The sequence below is a fragment of the Chionomys nivalis genome, chromosome 9 (genome assembly GCF_950005125.1).
Source record: "Chionomys nivalis chromosome 9, mChiNiv1.1, whole genome shotgun sequence".
Classification (NCBI taxonomy): domain Eukaryota; kingdom Metazoa; phylum Chordata; class Mammalia; order Rodentia; family Cricetidae; genus Chionomys; species Chionomys nivalis.
The window spans coordinates 56134921-56158444 of NC_080094.1; the positions used below are offsets into that span (position 1 = coordinate 56134921).

At 51.9% G+C, this 23524-nt stretch overlaps 1 protein-coding gene across 2 annotated transcripts in view; it reads right to left on the bottom strand.

Moving 5' to 3' along the window:
* The window catches only part of Pak6 (p21 (RAC1) activated kinase 6), a 34143-nt gene extending 14165 nt beyond the window's left edge, over positions 1-19978 (bottom strand). Inside the window, exons 1-3 of one of the 2 annotated variants that reach the window (XM_057781864.1) lie at positions 19159-19978; positions 18313-18391; positions 6026-6120 (exon numbers count right to left, since the gene is read on the bottom strand). The gene's annotated coding sequence lies outside the window, so the exon portion shown is untranslated. Of the gene's footprint in view, positions 1-6025; positions 6121-18312; positions 18396-18877; positions 18946-19158 lie in introns of those variants that run through there. The other variant, XM_057781865.1, reaches the window with a different exon arrangement.
* Between the last annotated feature and the right edge of the window lie 3546 nt (positions 19979-23524).

Consider the following 23524-nt stretch of genomic DNA (forward strand, 5'->3'; position numbering starts at 1 on the left):
GACTTGGATCTCCTGGAACTGGAGTTTTGCATAGTTGTGTGCCCTCCGACCTGGGTGCCAGGAAGCAAACTGCAAGAACTATATGTACTCTTAACCACTGAGCCCACTCTGGGCCCTGAAATATTTTTAAACATAAGAGTGGTCCATGCTAGCCAGTGCCACCCAGTCTCCATGAGTGAAACACTTGGGACACCAACGTGCCCTGCTAAGAATGGCCGTCGAGACTTGCCATTTCTAGGTCTTTCTTCCCACATTTCCGAGAGCCTTGAGAGGGCAGTTGCTGTGTTTACCACCAGGCTGTGGTGATCAATAAAATTGGGCCACACGGATCTTACCTGTCACTCTGCCTCTGTGTCCACCTCTGTTCGTAAGAGGAGCTAGCGTAAAGACGAGCAAGGCAGAAAGAGAATCCTCACAGACTACACTTTCATCTGCCTTGCATGAGGAAGAGTCTGTGGCCTCAGACCGGATGTAGAAACAGGCAGACATGAGATGGTCTCTCCACCTCTTTAACGCAGGCCAGGAAGCTGGCTAAGGACCAGACCAGGCCAGGAATGCACTATGGAGTTTAAGGAGTGCTTTTAGTATTACCTCCTGCTCTCTGACCCATGACTGATCAGAGCGGGGTGCCCAGTGCTGGGAAGGATAACTCCAGCCAAAACCAGTTAGAGAAGGAAGCTCCCCTGGCAGGGAGCCTGGCAGACAGGAATGCAGCAGTCCCTGGCAGAGGCTTTACAGATGAAGTGTTGCCCTGCCCAGTAAACGCGGGAGGAGAGCTGGTATGACATTTCCGGGAGTCGCAGGCCTGGGGTCACTGAAAGAGGGACCGTAGTGTCCAAGGGGTTTGGAGTCTCAGAATCCGAAAAGACAGGAGCTGTTTTTGAGGACCTGTTAGGCCCCTTCTGAGAGCTAGCAGTTCTGCAAGGAAGGAATGCTTATTCACCATCTAGATGAGGCTCCAAGGCGGGCAGAGTCTGTCCCAGATCGCAGAAACAGGAAATGACTGTGTATGTATATGGGGTGGGGGTGGGGACTAAACCCAGATCGGATTCCATGGACCTTGCTCTATCCTGGTGCCCCCAATCACTGTGATCAGTGCTGTCCCCGTGTCCCCTCTGCACTGTGATCAGTGCTGTCCCTATGTCCCCTCTGCACTGCGGGCAGTGCTGTCCCTATGTCCCCTCTGCACTGTGATCAGTGCTGTCCCTGTGTCCCCTCTGCACTGTGAGCAGTGCTGTCCCTCTGCACTGCGGGCAGTGCTGTCCCTGTGTCCCCTCTGCACTGTGATCAGTGCTGTCCCTATGTCCCCTCTGCACTGTGATCAGTGTTGTCCCTATGTCCCCTCTGCACTGTGAGCAGGGCTGTCCCTATGTCCCCTCTGCACTGCGGGCAGTGCTGTCCCTGTGTCCCCTCTGCACTGCGGGCAGTGCTGTCCCTGTGTCCCCTCTGCACTGCGGGCAGTGCTGTCCCTATGTCCCCTCTGCACTGTGAGCAGTGCTGTCCCTATGTCCCCTCTGCACTGCGGGCAGTGCCGTCCCTATGTCCCCTCTGCACTGTGAGCATGCTCTGCTAATGCTCTCCTCCTTGGAGGTCTTCACCAGCAGGAAACGGGCCCAGCTAACAAGCTAATGAGAAATCATGGAAGTCTAAAGTGAGAGGGACAGGCCTTCTCCCTCCACCTGACCTGGTGCTTGTCTGAGTCAGCCCCGGTAAGCAGGGCTCTTCTAACCTGTAGGATGACCCTTACCTTACATGGAACCAGTGTGTCTTCTACTCTGTAAGGGGAGGGCAAAATGTTTTAAAAAGGTTGCATTGGGGGCTTTGATGACCAGGGTCTGGTGTGTATGAAAAACAAAGGCCCTAGGGAAGTGGGAAGGCAACAGGAGGTTTGGCTCACAAGTCAGTGGACAGGGTTCCATATTTGATGTCACCATTCCACAGGGACAAGGGAAAACAGGTCAGGTGTCCACTTAGAGGGTGAGAGGGTCACTCTCAAGCTGCTGCTCCTGGAGCCTGCATGCTGGCTCCTCACAGACCCAGGACATAACAATAGAGGCCTGAGAGGGACACACACCTTACAGTAGAGCCCTTGGGGTGTACATCTGCCTCCTGTGCTCTGTGATTTGAGAATCCCCTTCGGGGCCTATCTTGAATGTTAGTTCTTCTCCTGTCAGCCCCGCTTTTCACCAGGAGCGAGTGTCCAATGTGGTCACCCACCTTACCCTGCCACACCCAGTTTTGGATGATTTGCGGCTTCCACACCTTGAATGCCTTTCAAGGAAAACATGCTTAGCTCGCTAAAGGGATCCCGAGAATGGACCACAGACTGAGAAAAAGGGAATGGCGAGGCACCGATGTGCAACTCCTGGGGAGGATTCAGTTCTGCTAGGTTACTTATACAAGCAAACTCCGGGATGCTGGGATGAGGTTAGGTGGGATCCCTGCCATTTCTGGGGGTCTGGTTCAGTGGAGGACAGTGGAGGACCCCCCAGCTCAGGTGCCAGCGACGTAGTGAGGAGTAAGGTCCCAGCTTCCTCACAAGAAGGCTCAGGGCGAGCTTATCAGCTCAAGTCTAGGGCCCTTCGGCTCAGCAGGGACCTTGGGGCCTGTGGCCTTGACCTAATATTTAGGTCTCAGCCCTTGCATCTGTTGCTGACAAGAGAAGGAATTCATTCCCCTCAACCTGTCAAGAAGAGTAACCGTCCTTCCTCAGGGAGCTTTAGGGTGATTTAGTAAGAATCCCTCAGGGAGAGGCTCGTTGAAGTACCGGCTCCGGCTGAGCATGTCACATACATGGCACTTATGCGGAGGCCTGTGAGGAGAAGTGTTTACTCTTACTCTGTCATGGGGGGTGAGGAATTATTTGGCCACAAAGACCAGATTACTTGCCTACATATAGCAGCTTGGAGTCTGTTCTAGACCCTGAGGCGAACTTGGCTTCACTCAGTCATCAGGACCCTGTCCTACCCAAGTAGTGTTCCCCAAGATTTCCTGAGGAAGGACCTACTTTAAAATGGTACTACAAGACAGAGGCGACTTTCCTGGATGCTACAGAGCTAGAAATGTTCCTCTCATTGCCACTGTTGGGCCTGGTGTGGCCTGTAGAGGACCCTGTTTCCCCACAGAGCTGGGCCCCAACACTGATATCGACAGCAGGCCTATGTGGCTTCCTTGTAGTTCACCTTGGGCCCATCACCTCTCTCCTCTAGGAGCAATTGCGGGACTCATCAGCCCCCCCACCCCCGATTAGAAATTTCTGTGAACAGAAGATGTCTCGTTGGCCAGGAAATTTTTCTCAGCCTTGACTCTCTGGAGTTTGCTAAATGTCAAATGATATCATTTATTATGCCCCAGCCACTCCCGACTCTGCACACCCTGGGAAACAAGACTTCACTTTTGGGAATGCTAAACTTGTTCCTTCCAAGGAGATGCTGGTATGTATGAGTTAGCCTGCCCCAGAGGAAGAGCTGTCTGCTCCATGGAACCTCTGACCTGCTCCTCTACCTCTGTTCAGATTTCCATCTCCGTGACATCCCCAAGAGGAGTCTGGTTGTACTCTGTTTAAACATGGTCAGCAACAGGGAGCTGCTGTCCCTCCCCAAGGCCTGTCTGGTCCCCTCACTCTTCAGTCCCCACAAGGGTCCAGGCCTCCATTTGTTTCTCTTCACATGCCCCAAGAGACACACGAGGTTGCCCCCCCCCCCCCCCCCCGGCACCCTATTCTGACTTCCCAAACCACACAGGAGGAAGTTTCACCTGCTTTATGCTATTGCTACCTGCAGGGTAAGACCTTAGGCTGAAGCCAGAGCCCTTGACTCTGTGGCCTTCTGGCTCTGTGGAGCTGCCTAGGGCCACAGTGTTGAGGTGTTGAAGGCCTCAGAGAATGAAGCAGGACAGAGAGGTTCTGTTACCCGACTTGTGTGACCCAGGGAGACGAAGGGGGTCCAAACCCTTATACCATTCCCACACCACAGGTCCCAGAGAATGCCAGGGGAGAGATACTGGGGCGTTGTTTCAAAGAATACGACGATGAAGCTCATTCAGTAGCTTATGTCAACACTCCGGCTGAGGGAGAGGCCGAGGAGCAGGCTAGCCAGCTGAGGATAGTCAATATTGACCTGGGTCTTGTGTGGGCCCAGTTCCAGCCTGTTCTAACAGTGTTGTGGTCCAGCAGCTGCTCACACCAGCCCAGCCCTCTGACCTCTGTGGCTGTACCTAGAAACCCAGTCCTTTCCCATGCTGCTTCTGGCGCTAAGGTGGCTGAAGAGCGACATTCCCTAAGAGCGCTACAGGCCAGGGCCCTTCTTGCTGTCCGATTTCAACTGACTTCGTGTAGAAGCCCTGATCCTCAGAACCTTTCCAGAAGAACCTCAGCAGTTCTTGGCCACAAGACGACTTTACATTTCTGTAGTCCTTAACTTTCCAGATCCGTTTTCACCTCCTTGCTTTATGCTCAAAATCACCGTGAGATAGGCAGAGCCAGCTTTGCTGGACCTTTCTGTTTATTTATTTGTTTCTTTTCCTGTCCTGTTTTCAGTATGTAGACCAGGCTGGCCTTAAACTCACAGAGATCATCCTGCCTCTGCCCCCCCCCAATCGTTGAAATTAAAGTTATATGCCACCATGCCCAACTATTGGTACTATGGCGAGCATCAGGGAAAAGGAAGAAAGAGGGGGCACATTGTAATGCCTGCCATGTGCCAGGTGCTGTCCTAGGTGCTTTTGATTCTTGAATCTAATGGTTGGTTATTACAGTTATTCTGGGCTCTGCTTTACAGGTAGAGAAATTGAGGCTTGGAGAAAAATCTCTCCTCAATTGTACGTGGTGAGGTGGGATACAAAGTCTCTCCAACTCCAAGCTCCAGCAAACAGCCTGTCCTATCCCACAGCTACTTTGATGGTCTCAGGAGACACAAGTCAAAGTCTCCTAGTGTCCCAGAAGTACTCAAGGAAACAACATCTCAGGTCAGGCCACGAACATGCGAGAATGGATGTAGCGTGTGCAGATGTTCCTCCTGTTCATCTGTCAAGTTGGGTTTCCTTCCAGAAATGGTCCCTTCCCCCATGCTAGAGGTGGCAGGTCAGAGTCTCCTGTTACTTACCTGCCTTAGACCCTCTGCCTTGGCTTTATGTCTGTCATTTGGCTCTAATACCCTCAGAAAAAAACAATAATAATCTTGCCAAGTGGACCACTCTGTTCTCAAAAGTCCCCAGCTCAAAGTAGCTTAAACTCTTGGAGGTGGAGGCTGGTGAGGTGGCCTCCTAAGATGTTGGTCGTAAACCATTCCAGTTTCACATTTCAGCTATCCTAGGAGGGCAGCATTATCACCCCACTTTACACTGAACCCCACTTTACAGACATTTACAGTCATCAGTCAAGTGGAGGTCTGAACCCACCTCCATTTGGGTCTCAACCGATGCGTTCTCAGCCCTCTGTCCTATACAGAGCAGTGTAAAATAAGCAGAAATGGACTGGGGAACCCTCCCCAGCTTCGCATAGAAAAACAAGCCAGAAGAACCTAAAAAGCACTAGAATATGGCAAAATACAGAGGATATAGCGTACATCCCAGGAACTCTGTGCCTTAGCCCCTGGTGATCCCAGCAGCGGACCCCAAACCAAATGCTACTCCCTGAGTGTGGGAAGAGCTGGAATATGTTAGCAGGGTTTCCTGCACTGGGCAGCACAAACTTAGGTTTGCTGTCCTCCTTGTCTGGGGCCTCTTCCTAAGCATGCATTCTGTGAACCTGGGCTATGGGACACTGCCTTGTTCAGCCGGTTATCAAACCTAATGACATCAGAGGCTGGGCCAGACTGGGCGGTCCATTTGAAGCCGCGGTGGCCTACCATGTGCTGGAAGAGCTTGCAAATGACTTACCAGGCCCGCTCTACGGATTGAGAAATGGCACCTCCCTGGGTCACTGCCACTGTCTAACAGTACATGGGGGGGGGAGGCTCCGTGCCCTCCCGCTGTCCCTCCCAACCTACCTCCCAGGAAGGTCTGGAGCAGGAGGCCCCTCACTCACCTCCTGTGGCCTTCTCTCCTCGCCTTTCACTATTCTTCAGTCAGCTCTCTAGAGCACGAAGGGGAGGGAAGATCCCAGGACCTTCCTCTGCTGGCCTAAGGGAGAAGCACACGGTGATCAATGTAATTAAGTGTCCCTGCAGATTCTGCGACTGGCTGGAGTCCAGGACGTTGGGAACCGCACCCCTTCCCGAACGAACTCGGGTGCCTGCTGAACTGCAGACCGTGGGGCTGGCGAGGGTGGGGGAGGGGAGGCGCAGCGCCGCTTCCGAGGTCGCCAGTGTCCCCGCACGCTCCGTCCCGCGCGGCGCTCACGCGGAGGTGGGTCGCCGAGTCCGCGAGCCGGCACCCAAGGGCCCCTAGGTCCCGCGGCGGGTCAACCCTAAACTTCGGGGACTGAGAACCCGGGGCACGGGCAGTCCAGCCAGTCCCCTGGGGAGTCCTGGTCCCCGCTCCGGTCCCGGGATCCCTGGCCCATCGCGGCGCCCGGGGCACCCACCTGCCAAGCGGGAAGCCGCGGAGAGCCCCGAGAGGCCGGGGGAGCCGGGCCCGCCCTCCGCGGGAGGGACCTCGGCGCGGGCACGGCAAGGAGGGGCCGCGGCACGTCGGTGCGGCGCCCGCTTCACCTGGCGCGGAGTTGGACTGCAGGGTGTGGCTTCAGGTGGGACGCCCAGAGCGCGGGAGCTCCGGAGAGATCGCTGGGGGGCGCAAGGACTCCGGGATCGGCCTAAGGACCGACAGCGTGCCCACCGCCTCCCTCCAGCCCCGCCGACCACGGCCTGCCTGCCGCGACCTCCCCGCGGCACCAAAGCCAGGGTCTGAATTATCTACTGAGCGGCTGTTGAGCAATCAACTCGCGCCTTTGCTCGCAGACGCCTACTTTGCGACCCTGAGCCCACTCTGCAAAACCTGTGTCCATCCGCACATCTCTCAGGGCCCGATCCGGAGTCCTGAAACCGGGCACCTTGACTTGCTTGCCAAGTCTGGACAAATTACCCCGCCCTGCGACTTCCCGGGTCCTTGTGCAGGCAGGAGAGCAGGATATAAAGAAATTCCGATATTTCCTTGTCACCCTGACTTACTCCTGAGAACTTTCTGTGGTTTTAAGATCACAGAAAAGGGATTTTGAGGGGGTAGAGATCGCTTCCAGCAGCGTGGCACCCAGAAACTAGACGATGAAGTCCCAACGGGACAGAGCCCTCTACCTGGTTTCAGGGAGGGGCAGTGGCCACCTGTCTGTCTCCTCCCCAAACAAGGAAAAGAAAGACCTTTGCTGTCCTTCACTTGGGCCCTTGGAGAGAACTTTACTCGCTGAGGACGGAGGGGATTCTAGCTTAGAAATGCTGACATCTGGAACCCAAATGGCTGCTTCATATATGTGCTAGGTGACTGCTGGTGTCAGTCACAGACAGGGGACACAAGACACGGAACAGTACAGGACTGTTTCTTTTGCCACCGTTGCTGGGTATCTCAAACTTTGGGTTTTTCATTGACATGTTCGCCACACATTTTTGTTCACTGATTCTTTAGCCGTGTGGGTGCTGTTTCTGGATAAGTCGCCTGCAGTGTGGGCTCAGTTGCTTCCCTGGAGTTTATTTTAGGGCTCCTTTAGCCATATTGATGCTGTCTCTGCATAAGTCACCGCACTGTGGGCTTGGTTGCTCCCCTGGAGTTTACTCTAGGGCTCCCACCAACCTGAATAAAGATGATCTATGGGAACTCGACAGCCCCACAAAACTCTAAACCTGTCATGGTTGTACCTCAGACCTCCATACCCTCATTGTACTGAAGAAGGCAATGGTGCCAGCTTTGTGTGCTGTGGAAGGGAGGTGTGGAAGCTTCGGCAGCTGATCACGGGTTCTCCCAGACCCACACATATGTACATTTCATGTCTGTTCGCTCCTTGCTCTGTCTTCCCTTTCTCCTCTCTGAGTTTTTCCTAAGTGATTCTCTTTCCTCTGGATATTATGAGCAAATCTCTTCCCTCTTGACCAGCCAGGAAGCTGCCTGAGTTCCTTGAAGTGATACAAATATGGCTTCCCCATAGGTCAATCACCCCGAGGCCTAGGTACTTGCCTGACATTGGCTATAAGAAGGAGGTTGTGCTGTGTAGAGAGAGGGGGGAGATTGGTTGCTGTGGATTTGAAATGAACTGCAAACCAAAGTTGGAAGGAAATGTAGCATTGAATCTAGAATCAACACCCTAAATTACTTTTTACTGATCCACAAGTGTACATGTGAATTACCGTCTTTTAAAAAAATACATTTTTATGCCCAAACCATAGCTCTAAGCATCAATTTGAATTGTTAAACTACAATAAAATATAAACATTAGCATATTACCAGAAATCAACTAGTACCTAATTTGGTTCGACACATCCCAGAGTAGATATTAACCGAGTTTCATCCTTTTCTTACAAGGAATAGATTTAGAAAACATTGGGTCTCCCCTCCACCCGTGAAAGCTGAACTGGGGCCTGAGGCCTCAAGAAAGGCAGGGCCTCCCAAACAAGATGGACCAAGCAGGTAATGACTCCTCCATCGATGAAGCGAACCAAACCAGATTATCAGTAAGCTTTCCTAGAGAAAACTTTCCATCCTCAGTACATGGCTACACTAGGGGACCACTCATCACATCAAGTCCTGTTCTATGTGTTCCGCTGCTTCTACCCAAGGTTCAGCTCACTGGGTTGGATGACGCCCTGTCGGTCGGGATGACTGGGATATGCAGGGTACACTGAGTGATTGACTCTGGCTTGTGTCTTTCCCTCTTCTCTGGGCTACACTGATCCGTGCCCAGCCCAACCCTGCCTCAGAGGAGAGAGCAGGAAAGTCCTAGCAACAGTCTGAAGGACAGCGTTGCCTCCAGTGTGCACACACCTCACTCTAGGCCTGTTCCCTCCACCTTGGTGCCAAGGATATGGGATGCCAGGCACGGCGCTCCCTTGAGGAGACTTGGTCTCTGGCATAGGTCTGTTGCCAAGGGAGTTCATGTACTGCCATCCACACATCAGGCCTTGGAGAAAAACACAGACTCTTTGGAGTATTGGCCAGCCAGCCAGCCAGCCAGTCAGCCAGCGCAGTCTTCAAGGGCCTCAGGGTGGCACATAGGGTGGGGTGAGTACTTCCCAATTCAATCTCAGCCAGTGGCTGTCGGGCCTGTTGTAACATCTGACTGGCACCACCAAGGCTGGGCGTCCAGGTTAGGGCCAAAGAGAAAAAGATATAGATCAACTTGTGGTTTAGAAATATAAACACATTATCCGTCTCTGAACCTTTCTCTTCAGGACTTGAAAAGCTTCCTGGGAATCAGGAGCTTGCTAACAAGCTCCCTTGCTCACTGTAGTTTCCTATCTGTGGACGCTGCTTCTCCCCTATCAGGAGTAATCACACCTCCAGTTTCTGAACGCTTCCTGTGGGTGGAGCCCTGAGGTGTAAGCTAAGAGCTTACGCTGCCTGCCTCACTCTGTCTGCACAACCCTGGTGGAAGTTATTAACATAGCATTATTATTACTTTACAGGTGATTGAAACTGAGGCACAGGACGGCTAAGAAAGGACTAATTCCTGCTGTAACGCAAATGCATGGGTCCCCCACACCCACGCTTACCCATGCCTATGTTGAGATCTAATCACCAATATGAGAAGGTTATTAGGAGACAAGGTGTCAGAGGTGGTTAGCACCTTAAGGCCCATTGTAACTACCATGGTAGATAACCCCAGCCCGCCCTCAGGAGAGGCAGGCGGATCTCTGTGAGTTCCAGGCCAGCCTGGTCTACAGAGAGAGTTCCGGGGCAGCCAGGGCTACACAGAGAAACTGTCTCCAGAAACAAACAAGCACCCACCAAGGACAAAATATCTCTCTGGGTTAGCAGGGAAATATTCTAAAAAGAGAAACACTTGCGCCCCTCCCTTCGAGGTATGCAATCTATGAGATAGCGAACCGCAAAGAATCATGATTTTCTGCTTGAATTCCTTTCTAAGGGAAGGGATAAGCTGAAGCTCCGGTGCCAGCCAGAACTTGCCTCCCAGGAAGGGACTTCACAGACTTCTGACAGCCTATCCACCCACCTCGCAGGATATGGCTGAGACAAAGATGGGCACCTAATGGTAGAACCACACCTTGCCTAGGACTAGGGAGTTATACAGACTTCCTGTCTTCTATTTAAAGCTAAACCTGCTAGCGCTCCTGAAGATGGACTTGCCGGGGGTCGGGGGCTGGGGTAGGGGTGTCACTGAATCCCTTCTTTTGTTCCTCTTCCCTATGTGACCATATTGAATAGATTTTTTTTTTGCCCCACTCCCAATCCCCACTACTTCTTTCTTTAATTGGCATTACCAGCGAGGTGACTGAGCTTAGCTTGTTGGAGCTGCCAGAGCATGGGCTTTTTACTCTAAAAACAAGCAAACAAACAAAACAAAACAAACAAAAAAACCATAAACCTCATGAATGGGATTAGTGTTCTACACAAGCAGCCTCAGAGTTAGCCCCAGTCTCTAGATGGCATTGTGAAAAGACAACCATTCATAAACCAGGACGTGGGCCTTCACTAGACACCAAATTTCCCAGCATCCTAACCTTGGACTTCTGAGCTTCCAGAACCATGAGAACCAGCATTGCCTATGAGGCGCATGGCCATGGTGTCCCGCACAGCAGCCGGTGGCCTAAGCCGGTTACTGCGTGGAGGAGTCACGCTCATATGACTCCAAGTGAGTTCTCCTAACCTGCGGTTCAGAAGTCCCTGAGGCCAAGGGCAGTCTGAACAGTTGGCAATGGGAAGAGGCCAACTTACACCACTCTGCAGGAAGGGTGAGTCTGGTACCTGGGATATTTCCACCCCAAATCTGAGTAGGGCGTGAGGACTACCGTATGTGCAAGGCTAAGGTGGTCACGGAATCCCCTGTGAGGAACCAAGCACTAGGTTTCACTGGTCATGAGTCAGCAGATCCTGTCTGCAGATCCTCCTCAAGCTGTCTGTCCATCACAGACCAAAAGGGGCCTGACAACCTGAATCCCACATTCAGAGGCTGCTGGGGAGGCAGGGGGAGGAGGAGCTCCCAGAACTCTCTGCCCCTGGAGCGGGCACTCTTTGGAGGATTTCTGCTTTCACTCCTTGCTTCTAGGATGTTCCACACCTGTCTCTTTCTGCTCTGGGATTGGTCCTGGCTAATGCCTCTCCACGGCAGCCAATCACTCATTTGCTGATGGGGCAAGAGCCCAGGGCATATCTCCAAGGGCCTGGCAGCATGAGTTGGAGGAGAACCGTGGGCCCGCCTGCAGGAGGAGGCAGACAGAGTCTAGCTGTAGAAACCATGGATTCCAGCAGGACTGAAGCTCATTGGACTTTCTAGATGTTTATCACGACGTCAGTTTTGGTTTCTTGATGTGGATAATGGGGAAACTTTGTTATCTTCCCTTGGGAAGGTGAGGTGATGAGCGTTAGGGTAAAGGGGTCCTTAGGACTGGTACCTCCAAACAGAGGGAACACAGTTGATAAAGAAGCAAGGAGGCTAAACACACCACACACACATGCACACACACCACACACTCACACACATACACACACACACACACGTGTATCCACACACCTTCCATAAAGAGCAATCAAATCCATTGTGGTTTGCTGCAGAGCAGAATCCCAGGATTCTTCCAGAAGATAAAGTTACCGCCTGCTGATACCCAAACGATTCAACAGATCTATCTACGTCATAGCCCAGAAAAAGAACCTTGGCCCTACCTAGGGTCTAGTTGGGGTTGGGAAAGTCCATGGGTGCCCACCTGATGGGACCACTCATCCATTTGATGATGGAATAAGAGCTCAGTTGTTGTATATTGGCCTCAGCAGAATGAGACCGCCTCATCCACAACAGTCTCTTTCGGCTACCTTTTCTCAAATTCTGACCCTTTCTAGACTGTCTCCCAAATAAAAACTGGCATGGGGGGTTCAGCTAGCCAGACATTCACAAGGGGGTCTGATATCCCGAGATGAGCCGCGCAGGAGCACAGGCCTCTCTGCAGACCATGGCACTCTTCCCGGGCACATGAACGATGAGCTGAGCCAGCCTGGGAAGGCTTGGGAGCAAAGCTGTCTCTACAGCAAGGACTCTCGCCGTAGAGGCATGATGGATTCATTTAATAACTTCTTGCCACAATTGCTTTGCGGGCTCTACTTGTAATGGCCCCCAAAGTTCCATCCAATGCCTTTGGCTGCTGCTTCGGCTCTCTGACTGCCACTGCTACCGGCTGAACTAGCAGCTGGAAGCCCCCTTGAATAGAACCCTTCATTATCCTCTTTCTCTCTGCTGCCCCAGGTCTGAGGTTGGGGTAGGATTTCGACTGTGGCATCCTTGGGTCTGACTTTCAGGGAGGGACAGATGGCAATGGTATGGGGGTGGGGGAGACCTGTGCTTGGCCAGATGAGGACCAAAGCTTCTGAGGGAGTATGATGTTGCCCCCTCAAATCAAGTACCACCCCAACTATTGGAAGAGAAGACCATACATAGATGCAATTGCATGAACGCTACAGGGTCTGCGTGGTGTGGGTTCTAGGGCACTCTGGCCACTGGGTTGATATTTGAAGACCTGGCTTGCTTAACTGCCGCTTGGCTGGTCTGTGCTTACCTGTTCTCTGGGTATTTCCTTTTCCAGTGGGCAAAGCTCCTGTTTGCTTACTGGAATATTCCTGTGAACACTGACAGGGTGGGTCCTGATCACACCATCACCACACCCATTCCTGGGCCCCTGTTTAGCTGGTGGATGGCCAGGAGGTGCTCCCCCCCCCCACATTGCTCTTACAGGCTTCCATAGAGTCCTGAATATCTGCTTTTCCTGCTCCATTTCTGTGAGTCTGGCTGCATCTCTCACATGGACTAACATTTCTGCCTCACCCCTCCTTTCTGGACATTGGACATTTCCTTCCAAGAAGTTCTACCCTAAAGTCTTCTTGCCTGTCTCGGATCTGCTGACATGGGACCACCCTCCTCCTCCTCTTCCTGGGAACTGACCTCTAAGGGTGACAGCTACACATTTACATTCCTTCCTCAGGTCTAAAGAAATGGCTCAGTAGGCAAAGTCCATGCCGTGTAAGTATGAGAACCTGAATCCATACCTTCTCCCCCACCAGAAACCACATCAAAAAGCCAGCTAGCTAAGGCAAGCACAGAGTATATCTCCAGCTCTTGGGATGAACAGGGGACAGACCACCAGGGCTCTCTGGCCAGTTGAAATAATGAGCTCCAGGCTCCAGAAGACCCAAGTTCAGTTCCCAGCACCCACATCAAGTGGCTCAGAACTGCCTGTAAGTCCAGCTCCAGAGGATCCACCCCTCTCTTCTGGCCTCCATTGGCATGTACGGCCACATGGCGTCTGCATACACAGACACATACATATAAAATTAAATCTCTATAAAAATAAAGTAGAGAAGTAATTGAGGAAGACACTACTGTCAACCTCTGGCCTCCTCATGGGTCCGTACTCTGTTGAGCATACCAACATATAGCACCCACACACATGTGAGATACCTCTCTCCATATGCCTTCTCTTCCCTCTGCCCAAACTCTCTCGCCTCCAGATCCACTCATAACTGCCCCCTTCGTGGCCTGAGGCATTCTCAGCCTGTGATACTACCTGGGACACACAGAACTTGAATCAATCCATTTACGGATTAGTTAGATCCGTTTATTGGTCAGTGGCCTAGTGCCAGGAATGATGTCTGTCCTTGGGGAAGACTTGGTTCATAAGCACAGGCCAGACTGAGGCTCCATGTCGAGCGGAATGCAGATGGCAGAGCACAGGCCCCTGTGAGAATCTCATGCCCAGAGGAGGCATGGGACCTGTGCAGCCTCACACTGTCCGGCTGAGCCACCTCTCCTGAAATCATCAAGCTATGGGCCTTTCTTGCCTGCTGCTGGTCAAGGGAGGTGGGGTTTCTAGTTAGCTGGGTGACCTCAGGACCCACTCTTTCTCTCTGAGCTTGCTTTCACCTATAAATCAATGAGAGTAGAACTAAGCCCTGTGAGAGAACCCCCTTTGTCTTGAAGGTGCAGCAGCATCGAAGAGGGCCAACTCATTTATGGGTGGTCCCTTTCTCCACTGGGCAATGCGTACTCTGGCCTGGCCGTGTGACTGTGGTATAACTGGTCCCCAGCTCCTTCTACCTCAGTCCTTTCTTGCACAGCTTCAAAGGATGCCTCATTTGAAGCTGAAAGAAAATAAGTGGAGCTGGAGATGCTCCAGGCCAGGAAACCAAACTCCAGAACCAGTCCTCCCGGTTTTAACTCTGCTGTTGCCTTGATTTTTGGGAGTCCCTGTGCCACACAGGCAGCCTTGAGCAAGGTGACCGGTTTGCTGCTATTTGCCCTAGGGGAGAGTGGGCTGGGCTCCTGCTGCACCGAGGATCAGAGGCCAGAGCAATCATAGCTGACTTGAGGTCTCTGCTCTTCCTCTTCCTCTTCCTGAGCACTCAGGGAAGCCTTTCCAAGCTCTGGGCAGCCTGAAGTCGGGAGGTAAGACCCAGCCACAATGCTTCCTCCTTAGCCAGAAGTCAGGGGCCCTAGGATACAGTCAGAGCATCCCAGGACAGCAATGTCTGATTTGCTGATTAAACAGGATTTTAGCAGAAATCCATGCCTCAGAAAAGTCCCAATTGTCCAAAAATGGTCATCAGCATCCCTCTGTAAATACTTGGGTCTCTGCACTACAACAATGCCATAACGAGCTTTTGTAGATGTTACTGACCAATATGAGAGTTCCTTTGCTGGGATTGAGGTCCTGCGGCCTCTTGTCCAGAGAGGGAACTTACATGACTTCTCCCAGCCTACAAAAACCTATCGTGGTCTGGGTTTGCCTTTGTTTCTGGGTGAAATCAGAACAGGGTACTACATTTTCTAAATTACTATGACGAATTACCATTTGGTAAGAAAAGTTTAAAAAGTCTTTGGGATTGAGCATCCCCAAGTCACTCGTCAGAGTGGTCCTCTTTGCATGCTTCAAGCTTTGCGCTTCAGGCGGGGCTGGTGAGTACACAGCTCTTCAAAAAGCAGCAGCCACCACTGTGAGAAAAGATGTCAGGCCCAGAGAGGAGTGGTACTTGGTCACTTCGCCTCTCCATCCCTTCCATGGGCACAACCCACTCCAAATCCTCAGGACCCTCAACCCTGTACCTCAGAAGGGACTGTTACCAGTTGCCTGGGGATCCTTAAAGGGCCTGAGCACACAATCAGCTCCAGGGGCAAATGGATCTGGTATTGCTATTCTCCCCAGCTCTCTTGGCCCTGGATACATCAGCATTGGGATGCCTCAGCTTCTCTCAGGGGAGCGTTCTCCACAGCCACCCAGCAAGCCTCTCTCGAGTCCCCTAAATAAGGTGGGTCTCTTCCTGCCAGCACCTTGCCCCTCTGCTGGTCTCGGCAGAACCATCATGGTTACCCACTCAACAGCCCTAGCCCACAGGTGCTAATTATCTCTGCGGTCAGGAGAGGAAGCTGAAATGGAGAAGAGACATGAAATAATTCATCCAAGTTACCAGAAGCAGCAATGCAGGCCTGGTACGTGCTCCTCACTGCAAGGTGACACCATCCAAGCTCTGACTGACTTATTCCTGAGCGCTCTTTGCCTGGACCTAGAGATAAGGGATGCCTCCTCTGATAGTGTTCACTCATAACATAGGGCTTTCTTTCTTTTTCTTCCTTCCTTCCTTCCTTCCTTCCTTCCTTCCTTCCTTCCTTCCTTCCTTTCTTTATTAGTAGGGGGTACTTTATGAAGTTCTAGTTCAGGAGTGGCTCGAGTTCATACAGTATTTGGAATGGGTGACCCATGGGTGACAACTTCAGGGATGAGACCAGGGCCCAGCAGAGGACAAAACCACCCAGCTGCAACCTGGTTCTGCGGCTCAGCTGGTTTCTCGTGACCTTGACCCCAAACTTCCCTCTTTATCCTTCTACTGCCTGCAAACTCCCCCAGGCCCTGTTTCTCTCTTTTCCACTCCCTCTTCCAGCCATCTGGATTTGGTACTTAGTAGCCAGGCAATCACTAGATGCAAGCCAGTGAGCAGGAACAAGCACTGACTGCACCCCACAGCCTGCCAGAGGCCATAGTCCGCTGGCCACCCCCGATGCAACAGGGTTGAGAGGTGTTTGGGTCACCAGGGTGCCAGCCTCATGAGTGGATTAATACCCTTGTCACGGTGTACTGTAGATGTGTGTGTAGTTTTTCTGCCTTCTGCCACGCGATGACACATTCAGCACAAGGCTTTTGCTAAATGTCAGCCCTTTGACTGTGGACTTACTTCCCAGTCTCCAGAACTGTAGTTCCAAAAAAAGTTCCATCATGTGCCAATTACTTAGCTGCATGTATTATGCTGTGATAACAGACAGGACAGCAGAAAAGACAAGGTCTCCTTCATCTCCTTGGTACTGATTCTCTGCTTATCCCTTCCTGTACCCAGAGTCTAACTCATGATGGAAGTGGAGTGGGGAGGGGGCAGGGGAGAAGTGCCTCCCAGGTCATGTACATAGATTATACACAGGAAGGCCAACCTTGGCTAAGGAGTTTTCCGTTTCCTATGCTCTGCCCCAAGCTACTAGCTAGCTCATTTATGCCAGAAGACTCACAGAAATGAGCTCTTTCTCAAGGCTGTCTACAAAATGCTTGATAATAAGGTTTGCAGGACCCTAGTACTGCCCAGATCTGACCACCGGCTCTACTGCTGGGTCTTTCCCCTAAGAGTCTGGATGGCAGCAGCTAGGAAGAGCCCTCTGATTCCAGCCACAGGTCTCCCAGGAGCCCTTTCTGCCTCTGCAAGGGTTCATTGGAGGACCCTCTGGGTCACGTGGGTAAGGAGTACCATTTTCTAGGATCTTGGCCTATCTCTTGGCTGGCTTTGCCAGTCCTCTGTGCAGAGAAACTCCCATAGAGACAGGTATGATCAGAAGCCAGACCAGAGCCTTTACTGAACCCTCCGAAGCCCCCAGCAGCCTTCCCGTCTGCCCATGGCCTGGCTTCTGCCCGAGGTTTACTTCTGGCCAAGTCAGCTGCCTCCCTGAGGGCCCACTGCTCGCTTGGGTACTCTTGCCAGCATCTGCCACTCTACCCACAGCTGGGCACTGGCTTCTGCTCAGCTCTGCAGACCAGAAGGACCCCACAGTTAAGAGTCACCTTTTGGGAGGAAGCGAGAAGCACTTCCAGAACCAGCTCATTGTCCTTGTCCTGGAGCCAGGTGTAGAACACACTACGGTCTCCCAGGACAGGGGACAATGTTGGCCATCCTGAGGAATGATACACAGAGGACCCTGAACCCCACTGGCCTGTGCCTTCCCTGTGCATGGCAAATCCCAAATGCACTCAATATGTATGTGGGGGGAGGGGTCACCAGAAAGATTATGTAGTTCCTCTATGCCCTGCAAGGGCTCAGAATTTCCACCCAAATCCAATACTTCTAGAAGGGCTTGCTCTTGGTGCCAACTGCCCTGGTGCCCTTGTCATTAGAGTTCCTGGACTTAACGGCCAGAAAAAAAAAATGTGGGTATATCTGCCCACAGAGAGGGACTCTTCTTGGCCCAAAGCCTAATCGTCAGTCTTAACTAGATGAACTCCCAAGCCCACCCTGGAACTCAGTTTCCATCAGAACGAATTTAGGGCAAGACCCCCACCCCCAACCCCAGCAGAAATGCAGGATTCTCTGACCTTGGCATTCCACACTAGAGGCTGTGCTGCCTTAGCCTTGCTGCCTGGGTCTTAGGAGCCTGAGGTCCTGGGGCCTGGTGGAGCCTACCAGCCAAGAACCCTGTGCAGAGGCTGGGAGCCCAGACAAGACTAAGGGGAGCACTAGCACCCCCCAGGCAGGCCCCTAGCCCTGGCCTTCTGCTGACTTTCAGAGTCAATCTGCCAGGTTAAGTTCAGGAAAAGGGCACCAATAGGGAGCAGGAATCCAGTAGGCAGAGGACGCGCCATAAATATTTGTGGAGTGACTACATGAGGGGCAAGTGAGAAGGGCTCCTTGGAAGGAGTCCTGGTGGCCCCCGGCTCGGTCCAGAGAAAACAGGGAGCAAATTCAGGAACTGCAGAAACAAGCCCAGAGGCTGAAGTCAGTTCCCATAGAGCTGTTTCAAAATCTACCTGAAGAGTGGAGGCAAGCGGGAAGCCGCCTTGGGAATCTTTAGTCCAGGACCTCACAGCTTTTCTTGTGAACATGGAGTTAGCTTCTCTATCCTAGGTGAGGAGCAAGCTCAATATATGGACCCCCTGTCCCCAACTCAAGAATCCAGAGCCTGCTGCCACAGTGGGGACTTACCTTGGCACTCCTTCCAGGCAACTGGGCCTCAGCCTCTCCCACCACAGGCTGGTGATTGTCTGAAGCCCCGAAAGCTGCTCTACCTTTAGGCAAAAAAGAAAAAAAAAGAAAAAAGAAAAAGAAAAACCTCAGCGATTGTCCCTGTCAGCCTTTTCTCCGGAAGGTTCCTGGTTGGTGTCATCTTGTCTCTGTGGGCACAACCTCCCTCCCTGCGGCAGCTTACTCACCGGTGTGCCTGAAAGCCTGCCAGTTGTGTGGGGGAGGCAGAGGGCCCACACCCCTCTGCCTGACACACACTGGGGCATGCCTGGAAGAGGACCCCAGGACTTCAGAGTGACCTCCAGCTGAGACCTGGAGAGTAGCCTGCTTGCTAAATGTGTTTATGAGCTTAGCAGGGGACATACATAGGTGCCGACCAGCTCTGCTCGGGAGAGTGACAAGAGCTTGCTAGGAAGGTATTCCCCAAGTGGCAGGGATGTCAGGAAGATGGAGCGATGGGCCTGCAACCCCCAAGCCTTCTGAGTTTAGTTCCCACGCTTGGCCAGGCCTCCGGACCACTTCCTACCTTGCATCTGGCCATGTCTCTGTCCTGTGGACCCAGGAAGGATTTGCCTGAGCAGGCAGCTGTCCTTTAGTGGGCTCAGGCCATGTGTTTGCTGAGCAATTCCTTCTCCCCAGCAAGCATTCAAGACTAGACCCGCCCAGCATCAGGCAGGATCAATGCCATCAAGCCCCCATCCCCAGCTCTCAGCTGACCAGCCGGGTCCTCAGATCTGGCTGGGCACACACACTCTGACACACCCTCACCCTCTCACACACGTGGGTCCACACCCAGTACAGAGCCACCTACCTGCACAGGCCTGCCTATGCCAATCCAGCCTTGCTTTCCAAATACCAATGGCCCCTGAAGCCACACGCTTACAGGAAGATCCCCTTAAGAGGTGAGCTCAAAGCCAACACAGGAGGACTCCAGTCGGTGTGGACCAGACTCCCCTTCTCTTCTAGCACCTTCAGAGGACACAGGGGCAGCCTGATCACCATGTCTGCTATTGTACTCTGCCAGCTGCGGTCTCTCCCTGGGCACCTCTGGCTCCCTCCGTGCCTTCCATGTCCTTAGGGGGTAGTGGCAGCTTCCCAGCGAGTTCCATCTTCCTCCAAGGCAGGGAGGGGAGAGTTAGAGAAGGGGCGGGTCTCAGGTACACCTCCAAGTTTTCAGCTCCCCAAATAATCAGATGCAAAGGGGGAAGGAAGAAAAGCCAAGGCGGGTGGGTGACTCAGTGACGGTGGGCCGGCTTAGTCACCTGGATGGCTGCTTGCTGCTCCCGGTACGTCAGGAACAGAGCAGTGCCCTCCCCCCACCTGCTGTGGTCCGCCGCTGCTTTCAGGAGGAGCTGGCGTGGAGCCTCCAGCGTGTCCAGGCTATGGAGCAAGCAGCAGCTTCTCCCGCCTTCCTCTGGCCGATTGATCAGGGCCCCGTAGCCCCGGCCGCGGCGCGCCCCTCCTCCACCGTGCACCCCAGCTCACTTTGGGATTTCTCCATTAGATCCTCAGGCAGCGACCTGCTCCTTTAGGGCGCGAGCAGCTCCAACGTTGCCTGGCAATTTTGATATCGTCGGGGGTTGCCATGGGGAGGAGGGTGATGTCATTGACACAAAAAAACCCACTGAATTTACAAATCAGCTGGGGCTGGAGCTATTTATAAAAACACGTTTCTCGCTGCTTTCCGTTGCTGAGGGGAAGGGCGAAGAAGGACTGAGGGGTGGGGCTCTTGGAAGCCTAATGTAGTCACCGTTGCTCCCCAGAAGCCAGACCTTCTTGGCTCAGCGCCAAGTCTCACCCCCTCTCCCACCCCTGCTCTAGGTTTGCAGCTGTGGGTCTCAGCCCTGGCAGGCGTGGCCACAGCTGGAACGCACACTCCTTTACTGACTCTCATCTGGTTTTGTCCTAAAGGGCAAAAAGGGTGAGGATGAATGGTGGAGTACTCAGCCCTGTGGGTACCAGCCTCCCGCTCTCCCCTGCCCCTGAATGCCCCTCCCATGACTAGAAATAGTAGCACTGGCTGGAAAGGAGACTTGGACTTTCAGGACGCCCACCCGCTGGTTCTCTGGATAGCTCTTGCTGAGCCTCCTGCCTACGTCACCGGCCATTTTTCTTCTGTCCACCTGTGAAGTGCCCAAGTTCCAGTCTTAGCCAGTGGTTCGTCTTTTCCTTGTTCCCATCCATCACTCCATTGTGACACCTCCTCTCCGTGGCTTCCACTAAAATCCCGTGAAGGCTGGCCTCAAACCTTTGAAGCAGTTGTTCCATTGTGGGCAACTCACCCCACAGTAGCTGACACCTGTTCCTAGACCCACAAGTGCGGACAGGAGGGAACTGGGAATTGATTCTAACCACCTGACGTCCAAGATGGCACTAAGGTGTACATATTGTTTATGAATATCCGTTCTTAACCTTTTCCTAAAATTTGGCTAACACCCTAAGCTCCGAATTTTCCTTCTTGAGGTCACATCTCAGCTCCACAGTCCATTGGTTGAGCGACTTTGGCATGCTGTTTAACCAACTGAACCTCAATGTCATCATCTATAAAATGGAGACAATTTCACCTGCCTCCCAGGATTGTGGGGATTTAGCACACACAGTTCCTGGCTCAGGGACTCGATTGGAGAGCTCAGTGAATATCTGCTTTCTTCTTGGTGGGTCTACATCATTTATTGCTCTTCCTTACGGACCCATTCGTCAAGTTAATCTTCTAAAGCCATGAGTGCCAGCCACTGTGTGTGCAAAGGTCACAGGATGCACATTCAATCCCCACATCATGGAATCAAAACATCAATGTCATCCAGGGACCAAGAGGAAACATTTCCCCTTTAATGAGGTAGGCAGTTCCTTTGGAGACCTCTGCATTTCCTCTTGGTCCTTCAACACGGCACTGTGAGGAAACAGTTATAAATGATGCAGATAGGACCTGAAACACAGGCAGATGCACATTTAGTCAGAAGCACATCTACGATGGATCATACCTGTGCTCCCATCACTCGGAAGACTAAAGCAGGGGGATTACTGTTAGTTGGAGGCTCTAGCCTAGGCTACAAAAAGAGTTCTAGACCTGCCAGAATCTAATGTGCACCTTCCCAATATAGTAGTATTGCTTGTGATCAGAAAAAAATGGAAGCTATAATAAGGTTCACAAATAGAGGATTGACTAATATAAGAGGGTACTTCCTAATGCAACCAAGTACCTGGATCCTTAAGAAGGATGGGGTTGGCCAGCAAGATGACTCAGTGGGTAAAAGTGCTAGCCACACAAACCTGACAAGCCTAATTGGAGCACCAGATCTCATAATGGATGGAGAGAGATTATCCTCTGGCCTCCACACGTGCGCCCCGGCATTTATGCACACACACACACACAAATAATAATGAATAATAATAAAATAAAATTTTAAAATTGTATCTGTTTGTATGTGGGGAGGACGGCAGTGCCAGCTAAGGGGAAAGACATCTACTTGCTGCAAGACAATGAGAAAAGCACCTCATGTTCGCTGAAAAGTAAAAGATATTGCTACATCTGTGTTTAACCACAAACTCTGTTCCCCCGAGAGGGGACCTAGTAAATCTTTTACTTTAAAAAAAAAAAATTTAACTTTTGCATTATTTGAAATTGTCACTGAGCGAGCATATTTTTCTAGTTTTAAAATTATAAAGTTAAAGATAAGCAAGAAGGACTGGAGAAAAATCCCAGTGGTTAAGAGCGCTGACTGCTCTTCCAGAGGACCCAGGGTTGATTCCCAGCCGCACATGGCAGCTGGAACCACCTGAAACCTGATTCTAGGGGATCTGACGCCCTTTTCTGGCCTTTGTGAGTACCAGACACACACGTGGTGCACCAATATGCAGGCAAGCACCTATATACATAAAATAAAATCTCTAAAGAAATAAGCATGAGTTTAATATTTCAAATACAGAATACGAAACTAACACGGGGACCCACAAGTTATGAAGAGTAGTTAAAATACTGGTATTTGAACATCTCTCAATTTCATTTTAAGGCAATGTGGGCATATGAAAAATCATTTTTTCTTCTTTCAAATTTCCAGAAATTATCCGTTTTAGAAGGAAGGGCGACATGAGGGTGACATGAAGATTGGCAGAGTTAAGAGGCGGGTTTTTTTTTTTTATTAATATACTACATTTGAAAGAATAGTCAGTCGACTGCGATAACAATTACAGTCACTCTCTTTAGGAAATGGGACAGTTCTAGGTTCCGGCTGGTTTATAAGAAGTAGCAGGAATCCTAAAGAAACCGCCCGCATCCCCAGTCCAGATACATCTCCCTTCTGCTTCAATACCCAGCAATCAGAGATAAGGGCGAGGGCATGAAGAACAAAACAAGCCACCTCCCTCTCCCCCCTGGACCAGCCACGTTCTCCAGATACCAGCCCGGAGAATGGAGAACAGCACAGAGAAATCAGGGCGGCCTCAGGGCCTCTAAGCATCAGATCCCAGTCGACAGGGATGCTCACACCTGGACAAAAGCTTCGAAGCACCTAAGGCAACCCTGCACGGGGACCAAGGGGATTCTGATTGGTTGGCTCAGGTCATGTGTCCACCGCTCACTCTGGCGAAGGGGAGGGAGACTCCGGGAACAGGGCTTCTGCTCTTACACATGTGAGCTGGAAAACTAGTGTGCTCTCATTAAAGGAAAGGGAACTGGGTGCCCAACCACCAAAAAACACCCTCAGCAACAACAAATACACCCGCCGGGGGTGTCACAGTATCTCCATTTTTTCTAATTGAGGTCACTTCCTGAGAGCCAGCAGTTATTATTGTCTCTTAGACTCCTCATAATTTTAGGGACTTCTGAAAGCTGATGGCCTGCACAGACTGAGACCCAGTCCCCTGTCATGTTGCATGGTTGGGGGATGTGATAAGATATCTGTAAACTCGGGTCTGTACACACGTGCACACACGCACAGGCCATATGAAGGGAAGATCTAACACCAGCCATAGACAGAATTCCTGAAAAGGCTTGACTACCGCCTGTTCAAATGAGAGGTCTCAGATACCCCAAGTCCTGGCCGGTGGTATGCCCTACACCCTCCTTGTCCTTCTGGAGTGGCCATCCTCCCTCCAGCAGCCTCTGAGCTCTCTAGGACAGGATACAGCGGCTGCTTGTGTCCTGTAGTTGAATGAGGGCCCATCAGAAGATGTT